Below are 9,810 nucleotides of genomic sequence, written 5' to 3'. Positions count from 1 at the left end.
AAACAACTATATATGTGTGCATATATGATCATTTAATGATAGTCATGCTGTATGTTGCAAAGCCAAAAGAAAAGGGTGGAAGGGAAAGACAAAGAAACCCACCATATCCTCTCAGGCTGCTGAGAGATCTGTGGAATTTCATATGTGAAATATTCTCTTCTTTCTTTCTGGTGTGTGTGTGTCAAACAGAGCAATCAGAGAAGTTAATGGTAAGAAACTATGACAGTGAATTCTGTGCATACATTAGCGTGCTCATCCCCAGCTGGTTTGCAGAATCTGAATAACACTGCTTCAGTGCAGTGGCTGAAAACTAGAAAAGCATTCTTGTAGAGCTACATGGGCGAGCCCTGGAGCGGTTTTTGCATCTCCTGGAGTGCAGCTATTAGGCAGAACAGAATGAAACTGGGTTTCACTAGAGAAAAAAGGGTGCTTAGATCAGGCACTATCAAGTGCATGTTTTGACCTGATGAGCTTTTCTGACTTGTAAAGAGCAATGCAGCAAGGAGAAGACTAGTACTTGATCCTGCTGCAGCAGGGAAAATCCCTCATTTGCAAACTTGCCAGGGTTGCTGCCTACCATCTGCTGACAGCTTGCTCCCAAGAAGTCGCTCCTGTGATAACAAGGAGAGACAAAAGTGCAGCAGCTGACAGGAAGGTCAAGCATGGTCAAGCTTCTTTTAGTTATTAGTGTCCAGCATAACATCAACTCACCCCTCAGAGACACAACAGAATCCAAGAAAATAGAGGTAAAAACATAGATTTCTAATCTCATTTGCGCTCCTTTCACCACACATCTCGTTCGCTCGTATTCAGACCAGCCTAATCTTAAATATCTCAAGCTATGTGGTCCTACTGTTATCCCAACAGTCTCACCAGTCATGTGGTTAGGAAGCACGTCCAAATTTTTAACCCAACTGTTAGGTATTCTATCTAGTCACATCCCACATGATGTTTTAGTGTAACATCATGCTAACCTTCTGAGGCTGCTCAGTCTGTGGCACATGGTCCTAGGTGGCATCTCTTCCTACCCAGCCTAACAGACCACACAGCCCGTAGCAGCCCAACAAGCAGAAGTGACACCAAAACCTGGCACAGGGACTGTCCACCAGCCCTGCATGGGTTCCTCTTGAGTTTCCAGGACAATAAAATATATATTTAAATGCAATTGAATCTTTGTAATAATTGAAAATCAATTTACTTTTCATAGTGAAATATTTTCCGAGTGGGAATGGTGGCAAGTCCGTGTACCTCAGCTGATTCCAAGCAGGAAGGAAAGTCTACAATGGCTTCTATGCTTTCTCTAGTGGGCCCTCACAATAAGGGCACTCTTCAGGTGAGACCTGTTACTGAGAAGTGTGAGCTATTGAAAATATTCAAAATATTTACATTCTTTAGTGGATAGAAGCACTACTTTATCCTAATCTCTTCTCTAATTACTTGAGTTTCCAGCCATGCGACAGCATAATCTGTGTGACAACCACAGCAAAGACCCACAGCATTTTAATACAGCAAATTTCAGAGGGATATCACAACAGGGTGATTCTGAAAGACCATGTATATTTATTAGATTACATCAATTTTTCTAAGTAGATTATTCCCTGTTTAAATATTCAAACCTTCCTTCCCATTGCTAAAACTTGCTACCTAAATGCTATATTCTTCTCCAGAATAAAAAGATTCAATAGTATGTAAAAACAAAGTCCTTAAACTTAAACTACTATTTGGTTTGGGTTTGCTTTATTTTTTACATTGAGCTTTAAGACCTAAAATTACTGTTTTTTTAAATCTACTTTTGGATGGGTTTAACTTTGTGTGTTTCCAAACACTGGTTTCTGCTCTGAAACGAGGTAATTTTCAGTGTTCTTCCACTTTTGTCTGGGAAATTCCCCTCTTGTCTCTATGGAAAAGAGACACAGCTAAACCGGATATACTGAGTATAAAAACAGAATTTGCATGGGAAGGAGAAGGGCAGAGGGAAGGCTGAAACTAAAATTACTCCAACTGGCTTTTTCAGATTGTGCTTCCAAGGCAACAGCAACCCTGTTATTGCAAGGTTCCTCATTTATCTTGAACAGCTGCCAGGATAATTTTTAGTTCTGAAGGACTAAAATTATCCATCTCCTTCTCAAAATAAAACTCCACCAACCAAACACAACAAAACAGATTTTAACTGTGTATTTTAGCTTCTTTCTTTACAACCAGACACAAAGAAATACCTAGTCAAAAAGCTGCCAATGTTAAAGTTCCTTAATCAGAAGATGTATCCTTAAGCAGCCCATTATAATCAAGCATACAGTTATCACATATTATGGCTAAATTTTGCACAAAGACCCCATTACAAGTTTGCAGCCTCTCTGAAATATTGCTGTGCACTTGTGTGACAGACGGGACCCTGTCTGAGCAACTATTTGTTGGCAGGTCAAAGCCTGCAGGCTGTGAATGGAAAACCCTGGGGACACAGAGACACATACAGAGAATGTGTTTCTGCAGATCTTCATACATGTTCACTACTAGTTATTTAGGGGAAAAAAGGAAACCAGAACAAACAGCAAAGACTGCCTCCTGCATTGCTCTACAAACAACCCCAAAATTGGCAGTTTGTTTCAGCAACACTACTGATGCAGAAAAGCTGATGCTTTGTTACCTGCAGCATCAAGTCTCAGAGCTTTAATATCTAGATATCATTAACACCTTGCCTTAGGATTCAACACTGTCTTCTACACAGTATGTTTTCCTTCTTTATGGACAAGAACTGTATGTTTCTTTTCCTTCCCCAGTCCTGCCCCTTCCTCCTACCAGCATCCTGCTCTCATAGAAAACACTCCAAAAAGTTCACTTAGGGTCATCTTCCCCCTCTACTTTTCCTGTTTCTGAAACACAAGAAATTAATTAATGCTCTAAGCCAGCATTTGCTTTTCCTTTCTAAACAGCAAATGGGCTTAATGAAGACCCTTAGTTATTTACCTGCTCCAAAGAACAATACCTCCAGTTCTACTTCCTCTCTTCCCGACCCTCGCTTACTCTGTCACAGCTGAGCTTACTGCAGGGTTTTGGGTCAAGTGCCATGACACAGCTCCATAGGCGATTAATTTCCCAAAGTGGGACTTTGCCATCTCTAGACCTCATATCTACTGCAACTCTCACACACCTCTTCCTTTGGCCCTGGAAGAGCTTTGCATGTATCACTCCCAGGGGCCCTGAGCTTTGCCACGTGCAGGAGCAGGGCCCTCTCTAGATAGCTGAAATGTGTTCAATCAGTCTTTTTGACAGTCAGCTACTTAAGACAGTTTTAACAGTCAGCAGCCTCTGAATGGTGACAGGTTTACTATCATTTCAACAGAACCCTGTGTCTCCAGGATTCCATGTGCACCAGCAGGCTGCACACATGGCTGCTCCACTGACTGCCCCACTGACTGCCCCAACCTCCTCTACCCACCCAGTGAAAAGAACAGCTTGTGACTCACAAAAGTATTCTGGTCTCCAGTGGTGCTGCTGGTTCCACACATCATTTGAGAAGGACAACAGTTGTTATGGATGGACATTGGAAGGACTGCTTCTCCAAGAGGAATTTCCTTTGCTGCTGACAGGCATGAGCCCTGTTTACTTCCCATGCTCAATGCTGCAGCTGCTGTTGCCTTAGAGATAAGCACCAACTAAAGAAGAATACACTCTTCCCAGGAAGCAGAGTCTCTGACAGAATAGGTTGATGCTTGGCTTTCACCATTAAGAAGTCCTCACGTTGCAGTCATTACGGCCAGGCAAGACATCCTATATCGAAGTAAGCACTGATTTCTTCTGCAGGTGCAAAAGTGGTAGTAACCACAGCTCTGAGGCTGGAGGGCTGCTCGTGCTCTGTGGGGAAGAAAGCAGAGTGCATGATGAGCAGGATGCCAATGCACAGTTGCTTTGTTCAACTAGCTCCCTTCTCAGACAACATATAAGACATCAGCTCTCCCTGCTTCTCTAATTCAGGGTAGCCCCCAAAAGCCCAGAGTCAAACTACTTGTCATTCACTGTGCCCAAGTCTTGCCAGCACTTAGTGTGCAATGCTTAGGAATCCCATTAGGAAATGCATGCAGCTATCAGAGAGAAGGTGAATGATGTCTCTTTACATGCCTGATCCAGCAAGCATTGTTGAGTCAATTGTCTACTGCAAAGCATCTTGGATGTGGCCTCTGTGTTTCTGTCTGAAAAATACATCCACCTCCTCTGCTTGTCCATAGGAGATACAGAGAGGGAAGAGCTAAAGGCTTTTAGCCCAGTCAGCAGATGTGAGTCCCATCTTACTAATGCAGCTATGACAATGCAAATCTATGCAAACTGAGGCACTTTAAAGATGTCTGGTGGACTGGTTTGTGCTCTCCCTGTCATATTTGCATACACAATACATTTTTGATAAATACACTCACAAATGTTAACCCGAAGCAGAATTTTTCTTTGCCTGCCAGCAAAGAGCATCTGGAAATTATCAGTCTCTCTCTCCACCTTGCCTAAACATCCCCAGGGAGAAATTAATCTTTTTAAGACATCTATATTGAAATTAACAAAATGCTTTTGTAAGCTAACTGAATTCAGACACTAGTTAAGTTTTCCTGAGAAGAAAGCATAGAGAAGGGAGAGGGATCCATTCTTTCTAGGAGTAAAGAACCACAAATCACTTTCCTTATTCTACTGCTAGGGGCACAAGAAGGCTTCAGCCCCTAACAAGAATCAAAGGCCCAATGCTGTGGCTCCTGGCAGTGTAAATTCATGTGTGTGGTTAGCTTTGTTTCCATTACCTACAGTGGGATTCATACATAGCTGAATTTCATACACACATAACAGGTTCTTGCAGGAATGGATGCTGCAGCTCTAAAGAAAAATGTTACTGGTCTGGGAACAGATAAGCAATGATGAGTGTTGCAATGTACTCTTTCTCTCATTCTCTACCAGCTCTTGAATTTAATATAAGAACCAGTGAATAAATTATTAGAAATAGTCAGTAAACCTGCTTATTCTTACAAAAGTAGAAGAGCTCCCTATTTATCAAACAAAAGCCATATTCCATGGAGAAAAACAAAGATTTTCAAGATGGAACTGACCTTCTGAAGTGGATTATTTCCCAAGCACTGGGAGAACCAATTTCCCAACTGCTTATATTTCTGGTTCTTAATGCTCAAATGTGTATGCATATTCTGAAATATAAACACAAACACAGCTCTGATGGAAAATCCTGTGGAGTTTCCCAGGAATTAGTGCTGTTATAAAATGTGATAGTTTTTCAGGTTAATTTCTGCAGAATGCTATTAAAATCTATGGGACTTTAGCAAAATGAGAAGGAAAAAGAAAAATCAAGGTTTTCAAAATAGTCCCGACATAAAATGACCACTTCATTTATGCCCCTTCACGTTGCTCACTATACTCTGAATTTCAGAGCAATCCATGAAAGCAACTGTGTAGCCCCCACTGTTACTGTTTCACTGTAGCCAAAGCAAGCCACAGGTGAAATTTCTACCTACCATGGGGCATGTTCAGCCCCGGGCAACATTTGCCCTTTAAGTAAATCACATTAGGTATTCCCAAAGCAAAAAAAAAAAAAAAAAAAAAAAAAAGACCATTAACTGTCAGCTTTTTATGTTGCCAAAATCCCGTGACACATTAAATGAGGTCTTCAAATAAAAGCCTAACCACATACAGTGGGTCAGCTCATCTCCAGGATCCCCAATTCTTCTCTCAAATATAATAGCTTCTTTTCATTCCTTCTAAAGAATGCTGAGGCAAAAGTTGTTTTTAAGGGCTGATTTAACTTCTGAGATAACTGCAGGGCCTGACTGTTAAATCCTGTCTGTAGCTACCCCAGTACAGCAGCCACACAATCCTCAGGCAGAAGTCTGCTCCAAGGAAATCTGGACACAGTGCGCTGGAGCAAGTTCTATGAGCAGACAAACTGCCCTCAGAAATGGTGTTTTTTGCTATAATTCTGTCATTTAGCTTAGAATTAGTTTGGTTTGTTGTTTTTTTTTTTTGTTGTTGTTGTTGTTGTTACATAAAATGCTTTTTTTCCCCATGGTTGTGCCACAGCCAAAGACCCAAAGAAAAACCTGAGATAAATCACATTTTACAACTCCAAATACATTACTGTGAGCCATTTACACTGTGCTTACAACACATCTGCTCTGTATGAACACAAACCTATGAAAGGCAGAGCTGCTTGAGAGGGCTATATGCTTCCCCAAAACAGAGAGGAAAGTTACAAACTCTCTTCAGCTGCATGTTTTTGCTGATTGTTACTGATTCATTAATGTACCAATTTGCCCACAGTGGAAGAAGGGCTAGTGGTGCTCACTGCATCGCTGTCCTCACTTTGAGCATTGTTTTGAAGCTGAGGACTCTGCCAGGAATGGCGTGGGTCTGGCTGGCTGGCCTGTGGCAGACAATGGGCTGGGTCACCTTGGGGAAGGCACATTCCAGCCTTATTTTGGTAGTGCTCTATGAAAGAAGCTTATGAATCCATAGGAAATCAGATAAATGCAACTTTTGAAAACTAATTCTTCCCTAGTTTCTTATTTTGCAGAAATAACAGGTGTGTGTAAGTGTTCTGAATATTATTGAATATGACAGAATACATTATTCTGTCAATCGCAAGATGACAAAGCCCATGTTCTCAGGCTTTGCTCTACTAAGTTAGAAACTGTAACTAAAAACTTTGTCTGAAATGGAATCTTAGCATGACATTTAATCATTCATTATTGTTATATTGGTTTTCACTGCTTTGATGCAGACAAAGGTACTTGACTAAAACTGTGTTTGCCAATAATTCTTTCATTGTGATCCATGGATGTAATTTTTGTTAATGGATGTATTTTTGAAAGAGGAAAGATTACAGTAACTCTCCAGACAGCGTTCAAAAATGATGTGAAATTTATCGTGATTTTTTAGTACTAAGAAAATCTAGAGCAAGACATCAAGAAAGCAACCAAAATAGATGTGTAGTTTCAAGAGACACTTAATCAAGGAAATTAGAAGAAAATTAGGGTCTATAGTTTAAAGTAGCGCTGGAAATTCAAACAGGCATTTTCCTGTTTGAAAATTCAAAATAAAACCACCCTCCACTGGAGTAGCACAGCTATAAAGGTAGCAGATATAGAAAATAAGAGCTAAATTATTGCAGGGCTTCGAATGCCCAGTGGTCTGCTGGATGATTTTGCCGATGGAGCAGTGCATCTTTCTGCCAGCTACGTGATACTTTACTGTCTCAACAGTTCTCCCAGTAAGCATTTTCTCATATTCAGACAGAACTCCCTGTATTTCAGTTTGTGCCTGTTGTCCCTTATCTTGTTGCTGGGCTCAACTGGAGTCCGGCCCCATCCTCTTGATACCTGCCCTTGAGATATTTGTATGCATTGATAAGATGCCCTCTCAGTCATCTCCTACAGTTTAAACAGGCCAAGTTCTCTCAGCCTTTCCTCATAAAAGGGGTGCTCCAATCTCTTTATAATCTTCATAGCCCTCTGTGGGACCCAGCTGCTTCCCAACAAAAAGGCTGTCCAATTATTTTTACTGGGAACCCACTGCCTGAGGGGAGATGTTGTTTGATTGGGCTGGTCTGAGGAAAGTGTGTTAATCGTCTCCTGGTGAGACCTGTGGTTTAGGTGTAATTCCCCATTACACTTTCCTGAGGTTACCCTGTATTAATCCTGTGTTTGTTTTCATATCAGTCCATCTACAGCTAGAAACAGACGATGGGAGAAGTTAAGTGAAGGAATGGGAAATCGATGTTTGCTCCAAAAAGTAAGTTACGTTGCTGCTCACCCCTACAGCAAAGCCAAGATGTGATTTACCTTTTGAAGCTACCAAGACTAAAAGAATTCTAAAGATGAAGAGGACTTCAACTTCTAAATGAAGAGCACTGATAAAATTATTTGATAAAGTCCAAAAATGCTTATCTCCATTCACTGAATTCATTGCATTCTTCTGTCAATCCAGCTCCACAGGTCCTGGCTTTCCTGAAAATTCCTGCTTTTTAAGAAGTGCCCTGAAGAAAATAGTTCAAAGGAACCAGCAGTGCAAACCCATTCCAGTCTCTGGTGTGACTATGCCTTCCAGGTCCAACTGATGTTTGCGCATTTCTATCAACGATACAAATTCTGTAGACTCTTCCAAAGTGGATGTTGCTCCCTTTTGTCTGTGAGAATCTATGCATAAAGAATTAGCTCACAGGAATCTCTGTCCCTCTGTTACTCCCATTATTTCCTAGTTCCTAATTATATGACTTAGAAGCTTTTAGAAAGCAGTCCACTATCACCAACACATTTGTCTCCGGAACAGAACCATTCCCTGAGATTCCTGTGTCCCACAGGAAACATCCTGTGCAATGAAAACACTGTATTTCTTTCAGTAATTTTCTGTATTCTGCCAGCATTTTACTCTGCAGAAATCCTGCTTTTGTTTCAGTCTGGACATTCTGAGACAACTGCAGACTGCCCAGATAATAGCTGCCTCTCATTGCTGTTCACCTTAGTCAATGCATCCAGAAAACGCCTTTGGCACCAATGGAATCAGATTTCTTAGCAAGGTGCCCCATTTGCCCAAGGGTTTTCTAAACACATCTCATGCTAGTCTTTTTGAGAAGCTTTTTCCCCTGTCACATTTGCCCTCCTGTGAATTAGAGGAGCCCGTGTTCCCTCCTGAGCATGCCTGAGCAGCCATTCCCACTCTGCTGTTGCTACAGCAACCAGCCTGTCAACAAGCTCGTCTCCATAGGGCACCAGTACAACCATGTTTTGCCCGGGCCTGATGGTGCTGGGATTTTTCCAGGTATTTGGAAACCAAGCTTTCAGATTTTTCCAGGCTATTGAGTAATTGTGGGTGTTCTTAAACATTTTCTTTCAAATGGAAATACAGCACAGCTGTAGCCACTGCCAGGGGTCTCTTTCAACTGGTGCAGCCATTTATCCTTTAAAAACTTACACTTCAGATGTAATCAGCTTCCACAGTTTTAAAACTGTCCTGTGTTGTTCTCACATTAACCCCACACCCACAGCAAAAGCATCTGTGACCAGAAGTCAAAGGGGTTTGGAAACAGAAGCAAGCTAAGATGGAAACAGGCACAAGACTCTTTCCAGACTGAAAAGAAAACCCAAATTGTACCATCCTACTAGTGACTGAGAGTTACACCTTTTCACCTACATTCTGCCATGATTTTGCAACATTAGCAAACTGGCAGGTGAGTTTCCTGTCCCCAGAGAAAGTCAGCCAGCACCACACAGCTTCTGCTTCTCTCTGCTGATAAAAAATCCTCCTCCCAGGCAGATTCCAGGTTCACAATAAACTCACTCTGTGTGGAACACACCGCATTTCCCTGGATTCACTTCCAGATTGGCAGCCATCTGTAAACGAACCAGTTCCTCAATAGTGTTAATATATATCAAGCTGTCCCACTGGAGGGATGCCTTAAAACAACCTCCACTAGCATTTCTGGTAGAAACCACTGCCTGCCATGAAAGCCATTATCCTCCACAGCTGCACTACTATTCTGATGTGAATACTTATTTTCCTGATCATCCTGGCTTTACAGCTGCTGCTGTGCTAGCATCTGGAGGCAACACAACGGGTTAACTGCAAATTAACTGCCTTCCAGCTACTATTTTTTTAATCTTTAATTTTTAAAGAGAATTTTCTCAAATCAAACCTCTATGTCTTTTACTGCTTTTTTTTATCCCTGTTACACATGATGATGATCATCAGATTTGATTCATTGTAAAAACAGTGCAATTATGAGTTAATAGAAGGCTAATTTTGAGGAGCAGTTTTCCCCACTTGTCAGTGGGG

This window comes from Pezoporus flaviventris, unplaced genomic scaffold (assembly GCF_033815535.1).
Source record: "Pezoporus flaviventris isolate CSIRO_AGI_PZ_B2104156 unplaced genomic scaffold, CSIRO_AGI_Pfla_v1 ptg000040l, whole genome shotgun sequence".
Classification (NCBI taxonomy): Eukaryota; Metazoa; Chordata; class Aves; order Psittaciformes; family Psittacidae; genus Pezoporus; species Pezoporus flaviventris.
This window is presented reverse-complemented; position numbering follows the sequence as displayed.